Source organism: Balaenoptera ricei, chromosome 3, assembly GCF_028023285.1.
Source record: "Balaenoptera ricei isolate mBalRic1 chromosome 3, mBalRic1.hap2, whole genome shotgun sequence".
NCBI classification, from domain to species: Eukaryota; Metazoa; Chordata; class Mammalia; order Artiodactyla; family Balaenopteridae; genus Balaenoptera; species Balaenoptera ricei.
The window spans coordinates 76,371,253-76,398,027 of NC_082641.1; the positions used below are offsets into that span (position 1 = coordinate 76,371,253).

At 38.5% G+C, this 26,775-nt stretch overlaps 1 protein-coding gene and 1 long non-coding RNA gene across 8 annotated transcripts in view; one reads left to right on the forward strand and one right to left on the reverse strand.

Moving 5' to 3' along the window:
- Window positions 1-26,775, reverse strand: part of KIAA0825 (KIAA0825 ortholog) — a 404,031-nt gene that overhangs the window by 61,300 nt on the left and 315,956 nt on the right. The window lies entirely within an intron of this gene.
- Window positions 11,091-13,244, forward strand: LOC132362381 (uncharacterized). Its single transcript, XR_009502349.1, has 3 exons — window positions 11,091-11,258; window positions 11,469-11,566; window positions 12,926-13,244. It is a non-coding gene; the product is annotated as an uncharacterized LOC132362381 (long non-coding RNA).

Sequence of the window (26,775 nt, forward strand, 5' to 3'; positions counted from 1 at the left end):
TATTGGAAAAGAAATGGAAATTAAATCCTCAAAAAAAAGAAAAGAAATCCTTCAAAATAGAGTCTTATTCATTGAGGCAAACCTATGATATAAGAGAAGTTCATTTTCACTTTGACCTCCTCTCACTTCAACATCCTTTCCTGATTAGCATCACTGCCCCCTCCTCCAGCCCCTTCCCCTAATTAGATGTCCCAAGTGCTTCTGCTGAGCTTAGCAGAGCCCTCCACTCTCATTGCCTCAGGGCTTGCACTCTGAGAAATGGAGAAATGGGCCTTGGTCCTGGGCCATCTCTACCCTTGCCTTAATCAAACCTTATTTCTTCTTCCTCCTCTCCTTTGCAAACATTAACACTGGCTGATGTCCTAATGGCTCCTAGTGGCTTAAGGAATTATATTAGCATTCTAGGAGTTAAAATGCCTCAGTTCGATTGAAAGTTAACAGTAAATACTTGAGCCAACTGTGACAAGCTACTGAGCTTTAGGACACCCTTCAAATAATAATCCCTAGTCAAACTCTGTCCCCTATGTTTATGTGAGGGCCTAGCTTGAGTTTTTTTTTGTTTTGTTTTGTTTTGTTTTTTTAAATTATTTTATTTATTTATTTATTTATGGCTGTGTTGGGTCTCCGTTTCTGTGCGAGGGCTTTCTCTAGTGCGGCAAGTGGGGACCACTCTTCATCGCGGTGCGCGGGCCTCTCACTATCGCGGCCTCTCTTGTTGCAGAGCACAGGCTCCAGACGCGCAGGCTCAGTAATTGTGGCTCACGGGCCCAGTTGCTCCGTGGCATGTGGGATCTTCCCAGGCCAGGGCTCGAACCCGTGTCCCCTGCATTGGCAGGCAGATTCTCAACCACTGCGCCACCAGGGAAGCCCCCTAGCTTGAGTTTTGACACAGAAAAATCATTAAAATATTTTGAATTATATGCATGAAATCTAATATTTGTTCAAGATGAGGGTAATCTAAATAAAAATGTTAAAGTGACATTAATTTGCTTTTTTCTGTTTAGGAATTCATTAATGAAATACAACAGGCAAACAATTTCAAAGAATAAGGGAACAGAAAGGGAGAGCTTAGCTCCAGAAAGGCAACTTTTCAAGCTGTAGAAAGCATTGGGTGACAAATATTCAGGGAATCAGAAGGCAAGATGGAATGACAGAGAAGGAAAGGGAAAAGGATCAAAAATGGCAATCAAGAGGAGAGAAGGGCAGAGTGGGAATCTGAATTTATTACCAAAGGAGAGCAGGAGTTAATGCAAGTGGTAAGAAAGTGGACCTAGTGCACATGAAGCAGAAATGTTCATCCACCAGGTACATTTCACACAGGCCAGAGGAGAGGCCAATGCAATCAGCCTAGCAGGGTGAAGGAAACACCACTGGCTGTGGAATGAAGAAAAGGCAGCAAAGAACAAAGAAGATTTGACCTTAGACTTAGTGTGAGGGTTGTGAAGAGTCAAATATTTTTAAAAAAATGATAAGCTGAAATATTGACAGAGAATGTAGGTATGTTTTTGTCTGGAGCTAAATATGAGATGAAGACCAAAAGATTTAGGAATTAAAGTCCCTTCTATTTTTATTATTGCTAATCTCATTTACCTAACTAGTCTACTTGCTTTCTGTATTTCTCTTTTAATTTTCCCTGGTTAATCTTCCTAAAATACATTTGATTATATCATTCTAGTTATTGCTTTATTCGTTACCTTTTATGGGTCTCTGCCTTATCTCCCACTACTTACTGCCCAGACCTCTTTCCTCCTCTAACAAGCTTCTTGAAAAGGGTGGGCTTTACTGCTGAATGCATTTTCTAGTGGTCACAGTAATCTACCTGGCCCAATTCAATGAACACTTTTTAGTCCTAATCTAACTTGGTGTCTCTGGCATTTGAACTGATGAATGCTCATTCTTTCATGAAACTCTCTCTCCCCTTGCTTCCATGCACTCTTCTTACCTAGTTGTCTTCCTCTCTACCTGATCAGTCCCCATAGCTCTTCCTCTGCTTCTCCCTGTCTTCACCTCCTGTAAACATCCCTGAGGACTCTCACAACCCAGACCTCCCTGATAAGCTCCAAATCCATACTTACAACTCTAGCTACTTCCACCCAAATGAACTCCTACCACTTCATATTCAACGTCCAAACCAGAATTCGCTATCTCACTGCCTCTTCCCAACCCCATACTGGGCTCCTCTGTTGTGATTTTGGTGTACTTAGGGAAGACAAGTCAGTTCATCCCATCCAAAAGAGACTCTCCCATCATGCTTTGTTTAGGCTGGTCCAGGACCCCCAGTATATCACCTTAACATTATTCTGTCAGCTTGGAATTACAGATCAGCTGGCTCATTTTACCCTAAGTAGGTATTGATTCTAACTGTAAGGAACAGAGAGTAAGATAAGAATGTAGTAAAAGCAATATTTGTGGGAGATAACTCTGGAAGCAAATTGAAGGCATTTAGGCTTGAATCTGGAAATTCAGTTGGAGACTCTGGGACTAGAGGAGGAGGTCTATCTGAAAGACATTCTGAGAGAAATGTTGGTGGAGCCAGTTCCATGCAGCTGGAGTAGAAGATCTGTTTAGTTGCTGCTGTTTAGGCCTTTACACTTAGCTTTTAACACTGGTCAGGGGAACAAAGCCATTCATTTGTGGTAGTAGGAGATAAAAAGCAGAGACTGCCTGGTTCTGGAGGACCCTGTGCTCCCGTTCACACTAAAGGGCTCGGTCTGTCCTGAGCAGATCAATGTCAACACCACTTGGGGCTGTATTTGGGGAGGTAAGCCATTTTTCTCCACCTCCTCACTTCCTCTTCATAGAAAAGATTCACACAGGTTTTCGCTAAGAACTTCCCTATGCAGGAGTACAGGCATACCTCAGAGATATTGCAGGTTTGTTTCTGGACCACAGCAATAAAGCGAATATCACAATAAAATGAGTCAAACAAATGTTTCGGTTTCCCTTGTTGTCATTTCAACAATCTCCACGGCGTCTTCACCAGGAGTAGATTCCATCTCAAGAAACCACTTTCTTTGCTCATCCATAAGAAACAAGTCCTCATCCATTAAAGTATTATCATGAGATTGCAGCAAATAAGTCACGTCTTCAGCCTCCACTTCTAATTCTAGTTCTCTTGCTCTTTCTACCACATCTGCAGTTACTTCTTCCACTGAGATCTTGAACAACTCCAAGTCATCCATGAGGTTTGCAATCAACTTCTTCCAAACTCCTGTTAATGTTGATATTCTGACCTCTTCCCATGAGTCAAGAATGTTCTTAATGGCATCTAGAATGGTGAATCCTTTCCAGAAAGTTTTCAATTTACTTTGCCTAGATTCATCAGAGGAATCACTACCTATGGCACCTATGGCCTTATGAAATGTATTTCTTAATATGATAAGACTTGAGGACTTCCCTGGTGGCGCAGTGGTTAAGAATCTGCCTACTAATGCAGGGGACATGGGTTTGAGCCCTGGTCCGGGAAGATCCCACATGCCACAGAGCAACTAAACCCGTGTGCCACAATTACTGAGCCTGTGCTCTAGAGCCCACGACCCACAACTACTGAGCCGGTGTGCCACAACTACTGAAGCCTGCGTGCCTAGAGCCCATGCTCCGCAACAAGAGAAGCCACTGCAATGAGAAGCCTGCACACTGCAACGAAGAGTAGCTCCCGCTTGCCACAACGAGAGAAAGCCTGTGTGCAGCAATGAAGACCCAACGCAGCCAAAAATAAATAATAAATAAATTTTTTTTAAAAAGTTGAAAGTTGAAATTACTCCTTGATCCGTGGGCTGCAGAATAGATGTTGTGTCAGCAGACATGAAAACAACATTAATCTCACTGTACATCTCAATCAGTGTTCTTGGGTGACCAGGTGCATTGTCAATGAACGGTAATATTTTTGAAAAGAATCTTTTCTTCTAAACAGACAGTCTCAACAGGGAATTCCCTGGCGGTCCAGTGGTTAGGACTCCATGCTGCCACTGCAGGGGGCATGGGTTCGATCCCTGGTTGGGGAACTAAGATCCCAAATGCTGCGTGGCGTGGCAAAAAAAAAAAAAGGAAAAGAAAAAGAAGGTCTCAACAGTGGGCTTAAAATATGCAGTAAACCGTGTTGTCAACAGATGTGCTGTCACCCAGGCTCTTTTGCTGCATTTATAGAGCACAGGTAGAGTAGATTTAGCATAATTCTTATGGGCCCTAGGATTTTTGAGATGGTAAATGAGCACTGGCTTCAACTTCAAGTCACCAGCTGCATTATTAGCCCCTAACAAGAGAGTCAGCCTGTCCTTTGAAGTTTTGAAGCCAAGCATTGGCTTATCCTCTCTGGCTATGAAAGCCCTACACGGCATCTTCTTCCAACAGAAGGCTATTTCATCTACACTGAAAGTCTGTTGTTTAGTGCAGCCACCTTCATTCATTATCTTAGTTAGATCTTTGGATAACTTGCTGCAGCTTCTACATCAGCACTTGCTGTTTCACCTCACACTTTGATGTTATGAAGATGGCATCTTCCCATCAACCTCATGAAGCAACCTCTGCTAGGTTCATACTTTGCTTCTGCAGCTTCCTCACCTCTTGCAGCCTTCATAGAATTGAAGAGAGTTAGGGCCTCATTCTGGATTAGGCTTTGGCTTAAGGAAATTTGGCTGGTTTGATCTTCTATCCAAATCACTAAAGCTGTCTTCATATCGGCAATAAGGCTGTTTTGCTCTCTTATCATTAGTGTGTTCACTGGAGTAGCATTTTTAATTTCCTTCAAGCACTTTTCGTTTGCATTCACAACTTGCCTAACTGGTGCAAGAGGCCTAGTTTTCAGCCTATCTCTGCTTCCTCAATAACTGTAATCATTTCTAGCTTTTGATTTAAAGTGAGAGATATGTGACTTTCTTTCACTTGAACACTTAGAGTCCATTATAGGGTTATTAACTGGCCTAATTTCAATACTGTTGTATCTCAGGGAATAGGGAGGCCCAAGGAGAGCGAGAGAGATGGGGGAACGCCTGATAGAGCAGTCAGAACACACACACATTTATCAATTAAGTTTGCTGCCTTACATGGGCGTGATTTGTGGTGCCCGAAAACAATTACAATAGTAACATCAAAGATCACTGATTGCAGATCACCATAACAAATATAATAATAATAAAGTTTGAAATGTTGTGAGAATTACCAAAATGTGACACAGAGACACGAAGTGAGCAAATGCTGTTTGGAAAATGGTGCCGATAGACTTGCTCAACACGGGGTTGCCACAAACCTTCAATGTGTAAAAAACTTAATATCTGCAAAGTGCAATAAAACAAGGTATGCCCGTATTAGACTAGACAGCCACAAAGGAACAGGAAATAGCTTGCTGATTTTTTTTTACTCATTTGTAATTCTCTGCTATTGCCCTCTCTTTGGTGATAGTTTAGGAGAATGGAAAAGTACAGAAAGAGATTAGATTAAAATCCATATTTTAATCCTCTAGTTGCCAAATTTTCATGAATCTATGTTAATTAAATAACTTGAATCAGGCCCTCATTTACACATTTACTCCTTAATTATTGTGATTATCTTCACTTTAAAATTCTGCATCAACTGGAAATGAGTCTCATAAAACAAAAAATATTGTGACATATTAATGTTGACATGAGGAAAATATGAACATTTCAAAGGCTTTCTCCCCCTATTTTACTGTATGTACATGTAGAAGGTGAATATGAGGCAGTTATTCAAACATTTCAGATCTCAAAAATCTAGATAACTGAAGGAAACCTTTGAAACTTACATTATTCCCATCTCAGGCTTCCCTGGTGATGCAGTGGTCAAGAATCTGCCTGCCAATGCAGGGGACACGGGTTTGAGCCCTGGTCTGGGAAGATCCCACATGCCGCAGAGCAACTAAGCCATGTGCCACAACTACTGAGCCAGTGCTCTAGAGCCCACGAACCACAACTACTGAGCCCGTGTGCCTAGAGCCCGTGCTCTGCAACAAGAGAAGCCACCGCGATGAGAAGCCCGCGCACCGCAACAAAGAGTAGCCCCCGCTCCACACAACTAGAGTAAGCCTGTGCGCAGCAATGAAGACCCAACGCAGCCAAAAATAAAATAAATAAATTAAAAATGGATTTCTATAAAAAAAATTATTCCCATCTTTTAATTTTCCATTTTTTTTTGTTGAGTATAGACAGTTTCAAGTGACTTATATGTCATTTTTAAATTGCCTTAAAATTGAAATAGTGTAATCAGAGAACTTCACAGGAGAATAAAAGCTTCACTCTTAACAAATGTACATTCTCAGTGGTGTCTGATGTCACATCTTTTGTACACAGTAGCTTCCTCCACAGATGAGGAGTCATGAAGGTTAGCTTCCACAGTGATTCATAAAACCAGGCAGGGAATGAATTCCCTAATGTCACATATGCTGTTTATACTCAGGATCATCATAGCCTGAAGTAGTGGCCCGCTGAAGAGCATATTTAGTTATACATACCCAAACTGTAGTTAAGCTTATATTTTAAAATGACAGTCTTGACTTTTTAAATCTTACTTTCTTAAAACTTATTTCAGAGAGAGTTATTAGACAGGGATAGAGAAGACAGAACTATAGTCTAGGAAGAACACTTTTGCTCTTTATATATTCAGATATCAGTGTTTGGTTAAAAAAAAAAAAAATGAAAAGGAGGGAGGACAACAAAATCTATCATGGTGTTTTAAGATGTTGGTACTGAGGACATAAGAACATATATGGGACGGAAAGTACATGATACTAAAGGGGTTGTATGAATTATAATCAGAAAACACTTATAAAGCAGTAGATTTTCTTATCAAAAAAGAAGGTAGCAATTTGCAAATGTCTCATTGTTGGGCTCTCTTATAACCTTGGGTATATTGCCCAATAATATATGACCATGGGGCTCATTGAGTCAAAGTAATGAAATTCATAGAACATTGAATATATGCAGTTTGGTTACAAAATCATCATGTGGTATAATAATAATATAACACTAACATAAATACATCTGTATTCTGGAATGGAACAACGTTAGTATCTCCAGAGTCTTTAGGTGAAGGGTGTGGACCTATAATGGAAGCCATAAAACTATATTCCCACCTCAGTATCACATCAAAAACCAAACAAACATACAAAACCCAAAAGGACCGAAGTAGTAATGATACTCCCTAAACTACCTGAATGACTGTTCTGGAATCCTGGACTATCTGTAGTTTCCCAAACTCAAATGCTGTTTCTCACCTTTTGCTTTTTTCATGCTTTTCTCCCCTGTGCCTTGAACACCTTTGCTTCTGTTTTTCCCCTAACTCCTACTCATCCACCGAGACTGAGTTCCAACCAGCCTGCTTTAGTTGCAGCTCCTCTGCATCCACCAGCATTCCAAGCATATCTCTAGTAACTCTAAAACTTGAAAGGATTTGCCCCACCGTAAGTGATCTGAGGGCAAAGAGTGTGTGTACCTTTCATCTTTTATTCCCCTGCTTTGGCACAGTGCTTGTCACTTAGTGAGCATTCAAGGAATGGCTGTTGAACTAAACCAAACTGCAAAATCAACATTCCAGAAGAGTTCTGAGGAAAAGAGAGATTGCCGACATACCATAGAGTTGATCCTGTGCTACAGTTAAATTGGAGTGCTTCCTCCAAGAATTTACCCCGCGTATCTTGCCTCTAAACCCTAATTTATGCTCCTTCCTCCCCACAGCATATTTCTTCCCAGTGTCATCTGCTGAAATCCCACCCATGAGTCAAGGCCTCCATGAGATTACCTGTTCTCAGTGAGCTTATTTCTTATTTTCCAACTGGATATGATTCCTCTGCCTTTAACCCATAGATTTTTTGTTTTTATGACAATTTCTAAGTTAAGCTTTGGGCTCTCATTATTTATATACTTATCTCCTAAACATCTTTGTGCTTTTGCACTGGCTACTGTTAAGCTTTTATACATACCAAGTACTTTATAAACAGTTCTTTAATTGGATGCAATGAATCTAGTGCAAAAACAATTTTTAGTAATGATATATCTGAAATAGATTGTAAATATTACATTACTTAGATCATGAGCTATAAAGAAAAAGTTTTCTTTTAAAAAAATCAAGCTATATGAATAGATTACAAAAATATATACCATATTCACAGAATTGAATGTAGTAACCTTATATAAGAAGAGACAACTAACTAAACCAAATCCTGTGAATCTTGATTCAAATTCTATTAATTAAGAATTTGTAATAAATAATTTGATCCATTTCTTTTTTACATTTTCTGTACGTGGTTAGCCAATTTAAGAGGATAAACAGCACTAAAAGTCTTAAGCCTTTAAATATGGGAATGAAAACTATTAATATTAACCTATTTTAAATATTAAAACAGACTCTTCTACCTGGAAACATATATGCATTAGGAAGATCTATAATTCAGACTCCTCACTAACCATTGATCTATCTTTGTGAAGTTTTATGTGCCCCTTCAAATTTGATTGTTTCACTGATTTTGTAATTAAATAAATTCAAACCAAGTTATTAGAATTCTTATCATTCATTTCCTCTCTTCCAAGATAATTAAGTGTTCGGTTTTAATCCCATCAGGAGAGGGGTTTTGGTTTTTGTTTTTTAATTTTTATTGGAGTATAATTACTTTACAATGGTGTGTTAGTTTCTGCTTTATAACAAAGTGAATCAGCTCTACATATACATATATCCCCAAATCTCCTCCCTCTTGCATCTCCCTCCCATCCTCCCTAACCCACCCCTCTGGGTGGTCACAAAGCCCCTAGCTGATCTTCAGGAGAGGGTTTTGATAATGTCCTTCCCTCTGCAGACTACCAGGTGTTATCCCTTGTGGCCCCAGGGGTGGAGCCTGTCAAGATTCCAGAAGGAGCTAAAGTTTAGAGTGACTGCTCCACCTAGTGACCAGGACCAGGAATCTGCCCCTTCCTTGGCCTCCCCTAGGAGTTGCCATATGACAACTCATTCCCATGCAACCCACTGACAATAAGTAAATGGTGTGTATTTCCATGTCCTTACAGATGAGCTACAAGTTCCACCAAACCATGCCTGTAAAGATTACTTTTGTGAAATCAGACATGAAAATATGTGCATTAGGGCCCTCAGCTAGGTCTGAGTTAAGAGGCCTTCAGTCAAGGCAAATGCAAGATATGCTCCTGGGCCAGAGTCCTCAAGAGGCCAGATGAGGGAACATTCTGAGAGAAGGAGGTTCCTGAAAACCAGGGAGGAAGGCCCAGTGGACAAAGGGAGGGAAAAACATTATAAGCTTTGCTTCCTCTCCAGCCATTCTGCCCATTCTGTCTCCAAGAGGCCTGAGCATTTAAGATTTCAAGGTCATGGAAAATCTAAGTAGTTCCTAGGAATGAGGCATCTACCTCCTTATTCTTTGGTAAGTTCCTCCTATCACTGAAGGAACAAATACACAGTCTCCTTTCTTTCCCCTCCTCCCCGAAGAACCTTGTCTTTTTTTTGCTGAAACCCACTTCCCCTTCTCAGAAAGAAATAGATATAAGGGTTGGGAAATTAGGATGTATGTGGCTCATTAGTTATTATATCAGGGTCCATTTTTCTCACCCATGCCTTTACCTACTAGGTCCAACCAAAACTGAAGTGTGTTTATTCTCCTTAATGATCTCACTTCTTCAATTTTAGCAATCGCTCTTCCTTTTTCTCTCAAGCCATCTCCAGACTACGTAAGACTACTTGTAATAAAATATTTTAAGGTTGAAAGGAACCTTATAAGTCACTTATTACAACCACTAGCCAAGTTCTCCTGAAATCCTAGTCAAACAAGGTCAACTGGCCTACACTGCAAAGCTAACTGTTTTAGCTAATCAGATAGAAGAATCCATGCTGATAACTAATGGGAGAAGAATGAAGAAGATTCTTGGGCCTTTCTCTCTTCTCCCAGGCAACCGACATATGTTTTAATGGCAAGTCACTGAAGATAATATTGCATTTAATATATCAGGTAAGAAAGGAAGACAAGAAGAGGGGGACAGGATGGTATAATGACAGGATGGAAGGGTCCTGTGGTTTTTTTGAGCAGGTGGGACCATTTATTTATTCAATGCGTAAGCCTTGATCCCATTTATTATTTTGAACAATCAGGAAAAACAGCTTTCTAGCTGGTAGCAGGAAGGTGTTGTTGAAATAAAGCAGAGATTCAAAGAGCAAGAATGTTATTCTTAAATTGGAACCTAACCTGGAAAATCACAGTGAAATGTACTAAGGGACCATTCGTGACCAATGACTGGAATGCCATTTTGTATTTCTTTGGAAAGATGCACTCTTGCATAATTAGCTTCCATAATCATAAAAGCACTCCTCAATGTGATAAGGCATAAGGCATTTTATTTGTTTTCCTCTATGATGTTTATATTAAAATGTTATGCTTTTTCAACCATACATCAGATACTCCTTATTTCTAGCATTGCCAATATGTTTTTAATGGTAAAAATCAAATATATTAAAACTGTATTCTGACCAAATAATACTTTATCATGATTTGCTGTTGTTGCTTTTAACTTTGAAAAGTTAATCTCAGATTTCATTTTCACTGTGTTACAATCCTGTGAGAAGGGTTCTATTAATACTAAATAATCAGGTAAACAGGCACAAGGAAACTTGTTCAAGTCAGAGAGTTAGTTAGGGACTAGCTAATTATTTGTGGTGCCATGTCTGGGGGCCTATGTCTCCTCAGTCCCACACCTGGACGCTTTTAGCTAAAAAATGTGCTTTGAGCGGACTGTGCTCCCTTGTGAGCTGGGTCCTGCTGAGAGTCCTTATAGAAACTGATTGCAAATGGAATATTCTCTTTCTCTGTTACCTTTTCTCATCAGTTTGCCACAGGTCCTGTTCCATTGAGCTCCTCTGAAGAGACAGGAGCCATAAATGCAACTCTATCATGTCAATCATTGACAGACATTCTCCAAGTGAAATTAATATGCAAGACTCTGCATACAGTTTTGTAAGCATTCCTACAATGCACAACTATGCTGAGACTATCTAAGATTGTTCTTTTGAGCCAGAAAGTATTATGAAAGGAACAGGTGAGACTATATTTTCTTTTTTAGGAAGCATTAAAGATGTCTTCTTGGGGCTTCCCTGGTGGCGCAGTGGTTGAGACTCTGCCTGCCAATGCAGGGGACACGGGTTCGAGCCCTGGTCTGGGAAGATCCCACATGCCACGGAGCAACTGGGCCCGCGAGCCATAATTACTGAGCCTGTGCGTCTGGAGCCTGTGCTCCACAACAAAAGAGGCTGCAATGGTGAGAAGGCCCGCGCACCGCGATGAAGAGTGGCCCCCACTTGTCGCAATTAGAGAAAGCCCTCGCACAGAAACGAAGACCCAACACAACCATAAATAAATAAATTTTAAAAAAAATGCAAACCTTTAAAAAAAAAATGTCTTCTTTAGTTATTACACTAAATATTCTCTAACCAACAACATATGCTTGCTAATAATTTTTGTCTTGCAGAAACATGATTGTTTTCTAACGGGAGGTATTTGAAATGCCTTAGCTAAAGACTGATTTAAAGAAAAGCCTTCTTTTGGATTCATCTCAACATCTATCAGGTGGTATTATTTTTCTGATAGTCTTTTACTCTGTCCTTTGCATTCTAAAGAGCTTATGTGCAACCTATAATTATTTTCTGCTAATTAGAGTAATTCATGATTAATTATTCAAAATGATTCTTCTCCAAAATCAAATCCATTTCTTGTCATGACATTTAAAAAAGATACAAATAAAGTATTATCAGAATGCAAATTTCTGTCAGAGGGAATACTTTTTAAGTTTTCTTTAAATAGCATTAAAATCTTTCCCTACCAGCACAGGCCCCGTGATTCCCTACATCAATTAATGTAGACTAAAGAAGGGCAATTGGACCATGAAGTGATGACTATTAATGGTTTTGATAATTACTAAGGATTAGTTACACTGACTACATAGGAGTAGGTAATTTACAATATTCTTAAAGAAGAGCTGCAAAGCAGGAAGACCTAACGATGACTAAGGGCAAACAGTAAACATGTTAACGTGGGAACCTGGATGTCCAAAGATGTATTTTGACATGGATCATGCCTCTTTGTGGACACTCACTTGAGTCCTGTTGATGGCTAAATCTCCCTTTCCTGGGAGAAAAGCCCAAATTCCACTTCCTTCCTTCAAGAGGCAGCCCCTTCCCCCATTATCTCCTAGGGAGGCCCTGGACCTTTCTGTCTGTAAGCCAGGATCACACTTTGTCTGCCTCCTGTGCCTTTACCTGACTCTTGGCCCTACTCATTATTGTATGAGACACAAGTGTCTTTCCTTAGAAGGTGAGATCTTTTCTACTTAAATTTTTCTTAGGCAATAGCCTTAACATATGTGTGCTATACATAATCAAATTTTCTACGTACATTTATTGAATACCTTCAGTGTGCAAAGCCTTAAAGTTGCCTAATCTCCTAAATGAAGAAAGTTGAACATACCAACTCTGTGTGACATAAACAGTTCTATTAGATTCAAGCATGGAAAGCAAGACGTATATGCATAAATGTAAGAGTAAGAAAAAAAAGGTCTTTAGAAATAGAAGCTACTTCTGGGATTCAGAGGACAAGAAGAGAAAATTATAAATCTAGGAAATGCTGAAATTGTTGCCAGAGGAAAGCACACTGCTTCCACTTTGACCAGGACATGTAACCATCGTGTACTTCATCTTCATTAAAACTTTTCAATTTACTTTATTTGCTTTTTTCCCCTAATGGGGTTACAACTTAACTTTTATAATAAAAAATTATTATAAAAGTTTGTTTTATCAAACATCCAGATTTTCAGAATAACCATGACAAAAACTGGGGAAAGAAAAAAAAAAAAACTAGATGATAAGTGACCTTAGAAGTCTGTGATGGTGACAGTCATGCTTGCTAAATAGTGCATGTGTTTCTTTTCAGTTAGAACCATGTGACTAGTTCTGGCCAATGGACTGTGAACAGATTTACTGTGTGTCAAAGCACTTAATTGCCAGTAGGAGGACACCCTATACCTATTTGCTATCGCCATGGCAACAAAAGAAGCTGTATGCTGAAATGGCAGATTCAAAGACAGAAGCGGCCTTGGTTGCTAGGTCACCACATGGAGGATACTGCTCTGCAGAGTTGCCTGGACTTACAGTTACTTTGCTTTCTTCAGCCTACAGAAGTCATTAACACTAACCTGTGTTGTATGTGGCTCAGTCAGGCCTCAAGGTACATCTTTGTGCTGCAAGAAACTGTTTCGTATAGGCCCATTTCTCATCTAAATACCAGCATAAGTTTACGTTGGCAGCGTATTAGGGTCTCCTTAAATACTCATCAACATAAATGCAGAGCTCCCTTTTTGTGCTTGCAGAAGTAATTCTATGTCTTTCCTATTTGGGAGACAGCATGAAAGACTGCATACTGTTTAGTAAGAGGGCTATTTCTTTTAACAGCTAAACAAACAATTAAAAAACCATTTGTATTACTTTGCTTTCTGTAGTTCACTGGGTACACAAGGAAGTAGTAAGGCTGGAGATAATGATAGAATAATTTTATTTATCTAACTATCTGGAAAATTACTTTGCTAGGCAACTCTTTGAAAACTATTGCTGATTTTTGGTTTATATATCAAAAGTGTTAATATTCTAGTATTAATATTAAAAGTATTAATATTCTAATATTAACATTAAAAGTATTAACATTCTAATCATTACATCTGGTTGGATGTTCAAAGAGCTTAAGAATTTTTATCATGACACTATTTAAATAAAATATTAAGAGACCAGGCAAATGTCCAATGACAGATTATTCATATAATAAATTTGAGACATCCAGTCCATGAAATATTTTGTAGCCATTTAACATGATAATGGAGAACATCAACTTTCAGATGGAGTGTGCTAACATTCATTTATCTGGTTAGAGATGGGAAGGGTTACAGCTAATATGCCAGGAACTGTGTGGATCTTGAAGCCTATCTTATTTATACTACAGCCTGATTGTCAAAATTTGCCTATATCCTTTGAATTTTGTGCAAGTGAGCATGTGAGTTGCTTCAGGGGGAAAAATAGAGAACTATCATGAAAAGAATATTTAATGATATGACAATCAATAAAGAATAAAGACAAAAGAAAATGAGCTGGACCGCCAACTCATGGCAGCTACACAGAATTGCAGGGATTGACTTAAGAAGGTACATTCATTAAGTATTAGACAAATGATCAAAGAAACTTAGCACTAGGGCAAATACTTGGCAAAACCAGAGAGTATGAATTGTCTGCTTTGAAAGCAGAAACTTGTCTAACTTGAAGTGCAGTTATGTTTCACATACACTTTTTGAGGCCATATTTTCTTTCTCAAGTGTAATTCTAGTTGTTGGCCATGGGATTTATTTTTCTTTTCTTCCCTTGTTACTTTAAGAAAATTGAGGCCAGCTGATGTGTTTTTACTTTCTATATTTGAATCTGAAGCGAAACAATTCCCATTGAGGGTTCTGGTGGAACTTTATTTTAGTTATGTTTTAATAAAGTCTTATTTGTATTGACTTCTGAGGCAGCATGGCATTCCCTAACTGATAAACTACTTGGGTTTACTTTTTTATGGAGAAATTTTAATTTAATATGATAGAGTCAAATGTTGTTTTTCAGGTTTTATATGCATGCCTGGAAGCCTTTTAATAACTTGCAATAACAAACAAAATAAATGTGACTTTTAGGGTAGACACTCTTGTAATTGATATTTCTACCAACTCAGGGTGTTTATTTATTTTGCCAAAAAATAAAGTGCATTCTTTTCATCCTTGGGGAATAAAGAGTAATGGAGTGGCAGTTTACTAAAAAGTTGTGAGAGATTCAATAATTGCAATGAAACATTTCATACAGATCTATTTCTTGCTTTGGACTTGATCCTTGCATAACTCACAAACAGTAAAAGATTTTTTCCGTATTGTAATAAATTCATCTGCCTTTCTGCATAAAGTAATTAGGGATCAAGGTGTAACAGAATATTTTAAAAATATATTAACAGATAGTAGACAAGGTTTGTATGCAGAGAAAATTATATTATTTTAACTTTGAAAATTGTATATTTTCAATACTGAAGAATGGGATTTTGGACACAGAAGTGATTTTGATAAATGGCAGAATTCTGCCTAAGGCCATAGAAGAAGCAAGAACAAGGAACATAAGAAGAGGGAATCTACAAATTAGTGTGTTATGATTACTCTCTTTCATAGCATTTAACAACAGCTTTGAAAAGATCCAATGTCTTCCTTCAGAAGTTTAAACTTATTTCTTCCATATCTAAGTAGCATGTACTGTAATTCACATTGACATGGTTCCCTGAGAAATAGTGGGACAACCCTTGGATAGCGATGAGGCATTACTGAACAATGTTTTTGGATGATACACAGTAATAGAAATTTGAGATTGAAATGGCCTTTTCAAGGCAGTAGGTTACACCTATGAAAACACAAGATAGGTATTTAAGTTTTTCTCTCATTCCTTGATATTGACCCTCTTTGAGTGTTTGTGCATTAGTCAATTTGACACCTCAAGGATCCCTAATTGTTATGAAGATGTCAGCAGGCTGGTAACATTTTTTGAAAGATCTATTTTAAAAAAAAAGTCTGAACGTTACTCACCCCAAGACTGAATATAATTTTTCACAATAGTTATAGGGTTGATGAAATACTGAATGGGTTGGGGGTAGAGGGGTTGCAGCAGGTGGGGTGGGAAGAGGAAGCAGAGGAATATGACGATTTCAGTAATTTGCTGCGGTGATCATGCTTTGTCTCAGCTCGCAAGAAACAAAAGTAATAGCTACTATTTATTAAGCTAAGCTGAGAACTTGGAGGACTAGAACCACTGAGCCTCAGTTTCTTCATCTTTATATAAGGGAATTGTCTAGCTCACAAATTACTGTGAAGATAAAATTATATAATATATATAAAAGCTGTTCCAAGTTAAATTATACAAAAGTATTCAAGGTTTAAAATATTCAAGGTTTAAAAGGTAGAGTTTCATAAATGGGAGAACACTGAAAAGCCTTCCAGGAGACTACCCTGTAGATGTGTTCTTGATATAATGGACACACTAAAGAAAAAAATGCTGTATAATAAAAAAAAAGGAGTCAAATCCAGAGAAAACCATAATTCAAAAAGATATATGCACCCCAATGTTCATTGCAGCACTATTTACAATAGTCAAGACACGGAAGCAACTTAAATGTCCATTGACAGAGGAATGGATAAAGAAGATGTGGTATATATATACAATGGAATAATACTCAGCTGTAAAAAAGAATGAAATAATGCCAGTTGCAGCAACATGGATGGACATAGAGATTATCATACTAAGTGAAGTAAGTTAGACAGAGAAAGACAAATATCATATGGTATCGCTTATATGTGGAATCTAAACAAAAATGATACAAATGAACTTATTTACAAAACAGAAACAGACTCACAGACATAGAAAAGAAACTTATGGTTACCATAGGGGAAATAAGGTGGAGGGATAAATTAGGAGTTTGGGATTAACATATACACACTACTATATATAAAACAGATAACCAACAAGGACCTACTGTATGGCACAGGGAACTCTGTTCAATGTTATGTAACAACCTGTAAGGGAAAAGAATCTGAAAAGGAATCTCTCTCTCTCTCTGTATATATATATATGTATACATGGAATCTGAAAAGAAATATATATATATATATGTATGTATATATATGTAACTGAATCACTGTGCTGTATACCTGAAAATAACACGATATTGTAAATCAACTATACTTCAATTAAAAAAAAAAGGAGTCAAGGTTGAAAGAAACACTGCCTAACATAGACGTCACCTACGTCCTCAAAGACTAGGAAGGTCCCATGCATTGCAAACCTTCAGGATATTCAAATATAAAATCTCAAATGTCCTTGACCCACCACCAGGTGTTGCCACACTCATTTTCTTACTGCAAATCTGATTTTTATATATTTCTAAATTTAGTTTTAAATGGTCAAATAATTACATCAGACTTACAAATAATAACTAATACAGTAATTAATATAGTCCACTTAGGGGAAAGAATAGTTTGAGGGTTTTTTTTTTTTTTCTGATCTCATTTATGTTATTACTTTCATTGTCGCAAAAAGTTGTAGGTAGGCTTGTAAAATTTTCCTGCTTGTTTACAGTACAAAAGTAAATTTCCTGAGTCATTTATTTCTCTCTTGCCTGTATAAAAATGTTGTATGATAAATATTCCAAGAAGAGTCTAATATCAATATTGGTCTTTTCTCCTAGAGTTTCTATTCCTTCTAGTTTTTAAGCTTGAATATCTTGGAGTTCTCTTAGAGTCTTGCCTTTCCAGCCACATATTTATGTTCACTGAGTCCTATCTATACTTCCTTTTCATTGTTTTGACTCTTCATTCCTAGCTGATTGCTAATTTCATTCAGATGTTGCTCTAATAATCTTCTCCACAAACTTTCTAAACTCACTTCCTATGTTACTGTGGCAAGCCAAGCAAAGTCTCCTCCTTCATCGGAGATTTTTTGACTTGGGGCAGGGTGGTTGTAGGAGTCTGTATAGTTTTCTTTCAGCAGAGAAGACCTTTCAGCGGGGACGCTGGACCTGAGACCTGAATGATGAGAAGGATCAGCTGTTTGAAGAGTGGGAGGAGGAGTACTCCAGGGAAAGAGGGGAGCAAGTGAAAAGGTTGTGGTGTGGGTGTGAGCTTGGTGTACGTGAGGAAAGGAAGGCTGGCAAGGAGGATGTGGGGGGTGAGAAGAGATGGGGCCAGAGATGGGAGGGAAGCCAGATCACACGGGACCTCGCAGGAGTTTGTAGTTTTCCTAAGTATGCTGGAAAGTCATTGAGGGGTTTTAAGCAAGGAGAGTGACAGGATCTGATTTACTTTTTAAATAGTCACTCTGGTTGCTGATGGATTGGATGCTGTGGGAATGGAGTCAGGGGACACGCCAGGATATTCTTACCTCCTTCCTCTAAATTCCCCAAAAGTTCCTCTCTTACTGACTTGCCTATAAATAGATGCAGTCTTGTATTACTCCACGTTAGGTGTGCAGCACACAATTTTACCAAATGCTCTTTGAGGGACTCCATATCTTGGCCTCTGTCTTAGGACTCCTTTGTGCTTTCCATAGCATTTAGCGAAATGCTTTGTACCTGACAGGTATACAACAGATAGTAATTTTTTTAAAAATTAATTTGATGGTGTGATGTCTTAGTTGTGGCATGTGGGCTCCTTAGTTGTGCCATGCGAACTCTTCATTGCGGCATGTGGGATCTAGTTCCTGGACCAGGAATGGAACCCGGGCCCCCTGCATTGGGAGGGCAGAGTCTTATCCACTGCGCCACCAGGGAAGTCCCAATTGTATAGTAGTTGTTGATGGAGGCCTATTATATAAACTACCCATCCTACCAAAACAGAATATACTTGAGCAGGTATGAAAACAAGGCTTTTGAGTCTTCTATATTCACTGAACCTCATTCCATGTCAACATCTAATAGAGTTCATCAACGTGACTGGAGCTAACCAAAAGTTTGTTGAAAATCATCAAATGCTACACTTAAAATATGAACATGTCACTGTGTGCAAATTTACCTTCAAAAGAAAAAAGAAAAGAAAGTAAACAATATTTGCACTCTAATGATATGCATACTGTAGTGTTTAGGAAGACGTATACCAATGGCTGCAACATATTTTGAAATGAATCAAAAAATAAGATGGATTGATGGATGGGCAGAAAGATAGATGGATAGATAGATGCAAAGGCAAGTATAGTAAAATAGCAGAATCGAAGTGATGGGTATATGGGTATTTAGTGTAAAATTATTTCAACTTTTCTGTACAGTTGTAATTTTTCATAGTAAAGTATGGTGAAAAATTAGATGAAAGTGATAACTAAAAAAATTATATTAACAAACGATTAAGTTTATAGTCATTGTACTTTTATGTATCTGAGTTTTCAGGAAAACTTCTAATCCTTACATAGAACATAGATTTAGTCTATTAATTTATGACTTTGAAAAGTGCCCCAACTTCATATTGGCTTTATAAATTAGAGTTTTGGTTATATTCACCTATATTGTCTTTTTTTTTTTTTTTTTAATTTTATTTATTTATTTATTTTTGGCTGTGTTGGGTCTTCGTTTCGTGCGGGGGCTTTCTCTAGTTGTGGCAAGCGGGGGCCACTCTTCATCGCGGTGCGCAGGCCTCTCACTATGGCGGCCTCTCTTGTTGCGGAGCACAGGCTCCAGACGCGCAGGCTCAGTAATTGTGGCTCACGGGCCCAGTTGCTCCGCGGCATGTGGGATCTTCCCAGGCCAGGGCTCGAACCCGTGTCCCCTGCATTAGCAGGCAGATTCTCAACCACTGTGCCACCAGGGAAGCCCCACCTATATTTTCTAAATAATAGTTATGTCTCTGATAAAATTTTCTTATCCATACAAGTCATAAAATAGAGTTCAGACATTAAATCATTGTTAAAATTGAGTATTTTGTGATACTTAGTGATAATAAAAATAATTATAGGGCTTCCCTGGTGGCGCAGTGGTTGAGAGTCTGCCTGCCAATGCAGGGGACGCGGGTTCGAGCCCTGGTCTGGGAAGATCCCACATGCCACGGAGCAACTGGGCCCGTGAGCCACAGTTGCTGAGCCTGCGCGTCTGGAGCCCGTGCTCCGCAACAAGAGAGGCCGCGATGGTGGGAGGCCCGCGCGCCGCGATGAAGCGTGGTCCCCACTTGCCGCAACTAGAGAAAGCCCTCACACAGAAACGAAGACTCAACACAGTCATAAATAAATAAATAAATAAATAAAATAAAATAAAATAAAATAATAAAATAAAAAATAATAATTATATTATTACTTATTGGGCAGTATACTCTAACCGTAGCACTTCATCATGAGTGACAGCAAAAAGCACGATCAACTGAATATAGCAGCAATCTCTCCCTGACTCACTCTCCCTCTCTCTCTCTCTCTCTCACTGCCCCATCTCCTCTTCTTCATCTCGTTTTCTGATGCAGAGAAACTGCATAGGGTAGGTAAGCATGGCATTTAAATAGGAGGGGAAATTATCAACATTAACGTAATAATATTAATATTCTATAACTATATTTGTCTTTTTTGAGAACGAAATTTCTAAAAACCTGAAGCACTCCTGTGCTACTGTATAACATAAAGACGAACAATTTTTCTCAATTTGCAAACTTTTGGTTTTCACCTTTCTTTAAGTTCTAGACAGTTTATTTTAATGTATTGCTTTTGTGAATGATTTCAATGGAAAAAACTGTTCTTTAGTTATTCTTTTAAAATGACAGAATGCACATTCTCACATTAACACCTTTTTACTCTAGGAAAAATGAATGGAATGCCTATCTGAAGCACACTTTTAACTTTCAGTTTGCATTGCTGACAGTTGATATCTTTGAAGGAGACTTGGAGCGGCAACACAAAAGTATCCCTGCTTCGGCTGGGCCGACCTGTGGATAATGTTTGAAGTCAGTGGAAGCTTTAAGTTTTTAAAAGGTCTGCCCAGGTGTCAAGAAATATAAGAAATGGGCTCAGAGTTGTGTGGAAATGAATAGGTTGCATGCATTTTAAGGCAGTCTTACAGGAACACATTGAGAGATCTGGCATCCTTAAAACTGAGCATATGTCCTATCAACATTCCTAGTACAAAGTATTTTGTTACCGCTTCTGTGCAATAAATAGCCCTGTGCAAAGGCACATCATTGAACCGAAGCATATGGAGGTGGCTATTCAGTGATGCTGAGCTGTGCTGCAGCCTTACTCACCTTTTTTCTACACATTTGCCAATGGAAATTTCTGCTCTAGAAATTATACTGTAGCAAAAAAAAAGAAGTATATGCATGAGGGTGGGTTCCATTTCTCAGGACATATCAACATGAACCTGTGCTGCTGTCTGTTTCCTGAGACTACTGAATCAAAAAACATATGCACCTATGCTTTAAGGAAGCAGTAACTCTTTAAATTGCCCTTTATATTTATGAATACTTAATTACTTTATTTTGCCAAAAATTAAGTCATTAAAATCATCTTGAAGCTTGACTTAAATTTCAGAAGTAGCCTGCAAGTTGTATAATCTTTAACTATGTTCCATTCAACACATTTAAGAGATGTAAAAACTCACAAGTGATGATATAAAGGATAATTTACGCTTGCAATGCATTTTTGTCCAATTAATAGATTGCCTGTGTGTTGCATATTTTGCATGACAAAAGAGCAGAATATTAAAGTGCCATTCATAATGAAAATGCACTTTGCAAATTAAAAGTGCCGAAACAGAAATTTTTCACCCTGTTTAGGAAATAAACAGTCCTTAACCAATTAAACTGCATTGTAATAATTCTATGATTTATTGCAAGTTGTTTAACTTTCAAAACTCGGCTAACCCATATTAAGGTCACAATCCATCATGTCTTGCTTGGAAAGCCAGCAAATAATGGCTGTTGTATTAGCTGCTTTTGATGATAGTATGAAAGAAGTATTAGCACTTGTCAACAAAACTGCTTACAACATAACATTAGCATGCATGGGCTGCTGTACCTATTTATTATTCTGGCAGCTTCACACATATTGTTACAAGCTTATAAAACATTTTGTCGGGTGGAAACCGAATGTACACTGTTTGGTTTTCTGATAGACTGGCAGCATAAATGTCTGGGCTGACTTAGTTTAGTTTAAGTGTAAATAGAGACACAAATTCTTCAACCTGTTCTCTTATTGATACTGAAAAGTGCTGAATTATTCAGCATCCAACTCTTCTGTTTGTGTCTATCACAGTTATCAATTACCCATCAGTCTTCTTGTCAAAACAGAATGGATTAATCTGGCTGAAAATAAGACAAATAAATGGATACTGTAACAGGGGTGCGGGGTTGCCAGACTGTCAAAGGGAAATCCAGGCAGTGACATTTGCCGTCAAAAATGGGATCTCTGGCTTAAGTGAGCAAATGATTCCCCTTTGTGAGCCAAGAATGCACTTAGCTCACCGTAAGTAAATTAATCTGCCTTCTTTGACTGCTAATGCATTAGCACTGAGGTAATAGTTCAGTTTCTAAAATTCCTTTATGTTTAAATAATTTTGGTCATTGTTATTATTCCTCACAGGAAATGCAGCTACATTCAGGTACTTTATCTTGATAAAGAGAGGGTTGCCTGGTAAATAAGTGGACCCATTTAACAATGAAGTTATTGCTGATAGTTTTGTGCCACTTCATAGCTCTCAGCTGATGTGATACCAAGTAACTTTTGCACAGATGGCTGGTGGAACTCATCCAGCATCTGCAAAGTCCATCCCTGTTTTCTTTCCCAAACATTTTATTTGGAAATCTTGTTTGGCAAACTTCCTGAGACTCTGCCTAGCTGTTCAAAGTACATATTTCCAATCTATCTCATTTGGCCCTTCCATAAAAAAAGAGCCAGCAAAGTGCCTTCTTATTTGGCACAAAAATTGCAGCCACAGACTGAAGCAACTTTTAGGTTCCTGGCCAAAAATTTACAAGAATTTTATCTTAGATGCTTCCATACTGGACTGTTTTACATAGTCACCATTAACATCTGAAGCTTTCACATCATGACAGGATCAAAGCTCCCCAGTCTGTATCAACTGACAGCTTAACTTTGCTAAAAGTTCCCACTTGTTCTCATTTTCCTTTGTATCCTAACCATTGTGGACATGGTTCTTACTTAGACTGTAGGGTGGTGAGTTATTTAAGAAGAGCTACCGGCTGGAAAATGGCTCCATCCACTTGATGATGAATGAACATATTACTTTTGAATGAATCATCATCTTTTTTTTTTTTCTTTTTCTAGTAGATCATGTAAAGAATTTTAAGCATTTAAAACGAAAACAAAACAAAACAAAAAGCCTTCCTATATATTTGGGGGGTTTGAAAGAGGTCACACTAATAACCAAATTCCAGGTGCAGCTTCCATAATTCTCTTAAAGACTTTGACAGACTGGAAATTTCCATCTCACATTCCCAGAACATTACCTCAAGTTTCTCTTCAATGTAAATCAGTTTCCCAGAACATCAACATTAAAAGGAAAGGTACTAATTGGCTTGGTCACAGCTCATCTTTGCAAAATCTCCTTTGTTTGGTATATAATCTCAAAACTACCTCATAGAAGACAGCTATTTAACATGTGCAAACACTGAACCTTCTCTTGAAACGAGGCAGTATTTTTGCTACCAATTTATTGTTTTACTTTGTCTCTCTTGACCTTCTTCTCCTCTTCAATAAGTAACCCTTTTATACGGAAAGGTAGCATTGTACAATTTTGCATGGCCCAAAAGTATTTTCAAAGTTTTAATATTTTTTTTTCTAAAATTAATTCTTTGCAATACTAGCAACTAGGTTAATTGACAGGTGTGTACCACGACCTTATTTCCAAATTCCAGATGCCATTTCCCATTCTTTGAGGAGCGTTTCAAAATGCATGCCTGCCATTTCAGACCCAACTTGTCCCAGTCTAAACATTCTCTCCCAATTGTACCCTTTCACCAAAATCCCAGTCAGTGGCTAAGTCCTGAAGAGTCTGCCTTTACAATGTCTCTTCTGTTATCCTCCCTTCAATTACCACTATCACCATGCTTTTGCAGTCCCTACGGATTCATTCATACATTCATGCATGCACCAATTCATTTATTCAATAATTCTTTGAGCGCCTAACATGAGTGGTCTCTCTCTCTCTCTCCTTCCGACACCCCTCCCACTCTGGCGTTCTGCCTTCAGCCTGAAATGCCCTCTTCTGCCAACCTACTCATCCTTTAAATTTCAGTTCAATGCAACTTCTTTGGGCATTTTTCTTATTCCTTCACCCGTGTGTTATTTCTTACTTCTTCAAGTCACTTGAGCATTTTACTATTTCCCTTATCACAACAGGGGAGAATTTCTATCTCAGTCTCTAACCGTGGGACTGTGGGCAAGTTATATACCCAACTGAAGCCTCAGTTTCTCCTCTAAAATTGGGGATATTATTACTCCATAAGGTGTGAGGTTAAATGAGATAATGCACATCGCATTCTTAGAACAACGCCTGCGAACATTCAAGATCTTGCTTGTTATATTATTGTATGCAGCAGGGACTTACAAATGCCTGCTGTAACATTTGTATGTTGAGAGATAACAATTTTATTGCCTTTGGTGTTTCTGAGGGGCTTAAAAACTACATTTACGCACTATCCCAGGTGGTGGACCAGGGCATCGCATTCTGGGCTGAACTCGCTGGCGCCAGGCTGCCTGTCTTCATATCCTGGCCCTTACCATTTACTAGCCCATTTTTTTGGTCGGGGGCGGGGGGTGGTGGTGGTGGGGAAGTCAGGCAGTTAAAAGTTGCTATATCGAATGGATAGTTGTTAAGATTAGCTGAAAGTAAAATGTTTAGCAGTGCCTGGCTCATAGCAAGAATTCTATAAATGTAGCTTGTCGTTATACTAGAGGGGTGTCAAAATGCTCCTTGACCCAATTCTACGTGGTGAGAAAGGGCCATTAACACGAATGCATAATTCCCTGAATTATTGTCACATCCTTCTAAAAGGCCTTCCTGAATAACACTTCTCCTAATCCCAGTCTATCTTGTATCTCCCAGACTGACTAAAAACTGTCAAATTATACCACTCCCCAAACAGAGGGTGGTTCACATTCTCCATCTACTGGCACATCGACCTCTCTTTCCAGCTTGCAGGGTGCTTCCTAATCATCTCCCTTCTCCTGAAATGTTTTACCTCATTTTCCCCCTCAAGTGGATCGTTCATCTTCTAACACTTCAGTTACCGTCCTCCTGGGTCCGTAAACTCTCCCAGAGGCCACACTCTCTTTCTGGCCTTGCATCTTCTCTCCTACTGATCACTTCCTTCCCTGCCCTATGTCTAGAAGCATCCTCCCTATCTGCATCCATCTTTCGACATTTAAGACGCGTGCCTCTGCCACAGGCTTTCTGACTAACTTGCCTTCAAAGATCTATCATCCAAATGCTCGAAGCATTTAGAGATTTTACCACACAATTTAGCTATCAATTACAAATTGTCTTACAGCATTTGCTTTGTGTTTGTTTGCCTCTCCAGATATATTTCACTGTCTTTTCTGTTTCCTAGCTCTTTCCCTCTTTGGCTAATCCACAAAGCTCTATGGACAATCTCCCTGGTCTCTCATGGTAACCATGCCAGTTGTCCTCCAACTGTCCTTGCTATTGGCCGAGTCTGTTTTTATGCGCCAGGAAGAATTTGCCTTCTTTCGAAACTATAAGATTTTTCTGCCATTTCTTAGACCAAATGACATTTTTATTCTACAACCAGCCTTACCTGATTAAGGCAGCACTATGTTGTTTGGGAGAAGCATGGACTTTAAGGTATTAGCGTTTTAGGTTCGAGTCTTGGTTTCGCCATTTTCTAACTTGTGTGACCTTGAGCAAGTCACTTTTCTGAGCCTCAATTTTGTTCAGTATAAAAATACTAATACCTAGCTCACAGAAAAGGTATGAGGATTATAGGAGATGAATAACAAAGTGCCTGACACATAACAGGGAGTAAAGTTTAGATACTTCACCCCATATTCATAATACCTATAGTCTATTCTTACTTGACATACATGTTGACACAATCATGATTACTGTATAGATTAGGTTTTTTTTCGGGTACTTATGCAACCATTTAACATCACTCACCAAATGATTAATTCCCTAGGAGTAGTATACATACTAATCTTAGTATCTGCAAATTTAACTAAGTGCTTTGTCATGAAACCTGTAGAAGCCAAAACTTACTAGTTGTTCAGAGCTGATTAACATTGTAACTTATCTTTCAAATGAAACACTGGTCTCTTTTCTCCCTCACATTTAAGGAAATTGAAGGCCAAAGGCTAAAATTCCCTTGGTTAAGGATAAAATGCAGAGGAATGGAACTACCATGTACATGGCTTGCCTTCCAGTTTTTGAATTCTGGAAATGTATTCCAGGATAGTGGGGCAGGGTTCCACAGGATAGCTAATGAAAATTTCCTCTAGAGCAGTCACAGTTATCAAGCCAAAATGAGTCTCATAACTGAAATTACCTTCAAATTTTAATGAATCCCTCAGCAAACACTTGTTCTGGTTGGGTGTATCCAGACTTTGGTGGAAAATGAGTGGTTTAAAACTGAAGACCTGCTTTAAGCAGAGTTTCTGAGTGGGGAAATCACAATAAAATATTGAATTCCTAGGTTTAAATGGGAAGCAAACTTGTACCTACTTTTTTCTTTCTTTCTTTTCTTCTTTTGAGGACAGTCTAAATTGCTCAACCTAGGCTGTTTATTGTTTCTAGCTACAAATATTTTCCTCTTCCCTGGGGACAATCTAACCTTCTGAGTCAGAGTTAGCATGCAGGGATTAAACAACCTCTGTGGGCAAGATATCGAGCAGAGGAAATTCAAAACTTTATATGACTCATATATGACTGAAATAACAGTCTATCACATATAGTGGTGAAGACAATTTCTACCCTCACGGGTTCATCTTTGAGACTAGAAGAGGTCTTGAGAAACCACAATTCTTACCACTGGCTTTTAGGAGAAGGGTAGGCAGGGAATACTTCCCTCCTTCCTCTTTAAACTCTTATTTAAAGGCTGTTGAGAAGTTCTGACTCAGCAACTTTTCAAGTTATCCAGTGCTTTAAAAAGGTTTACATGTGACCTCAGCTCTGCACAACACAGGTTTATAATCAGTCTTCTTTTTGGAAAACCAAAGCTTTAGAGAAACTGAGTGAAT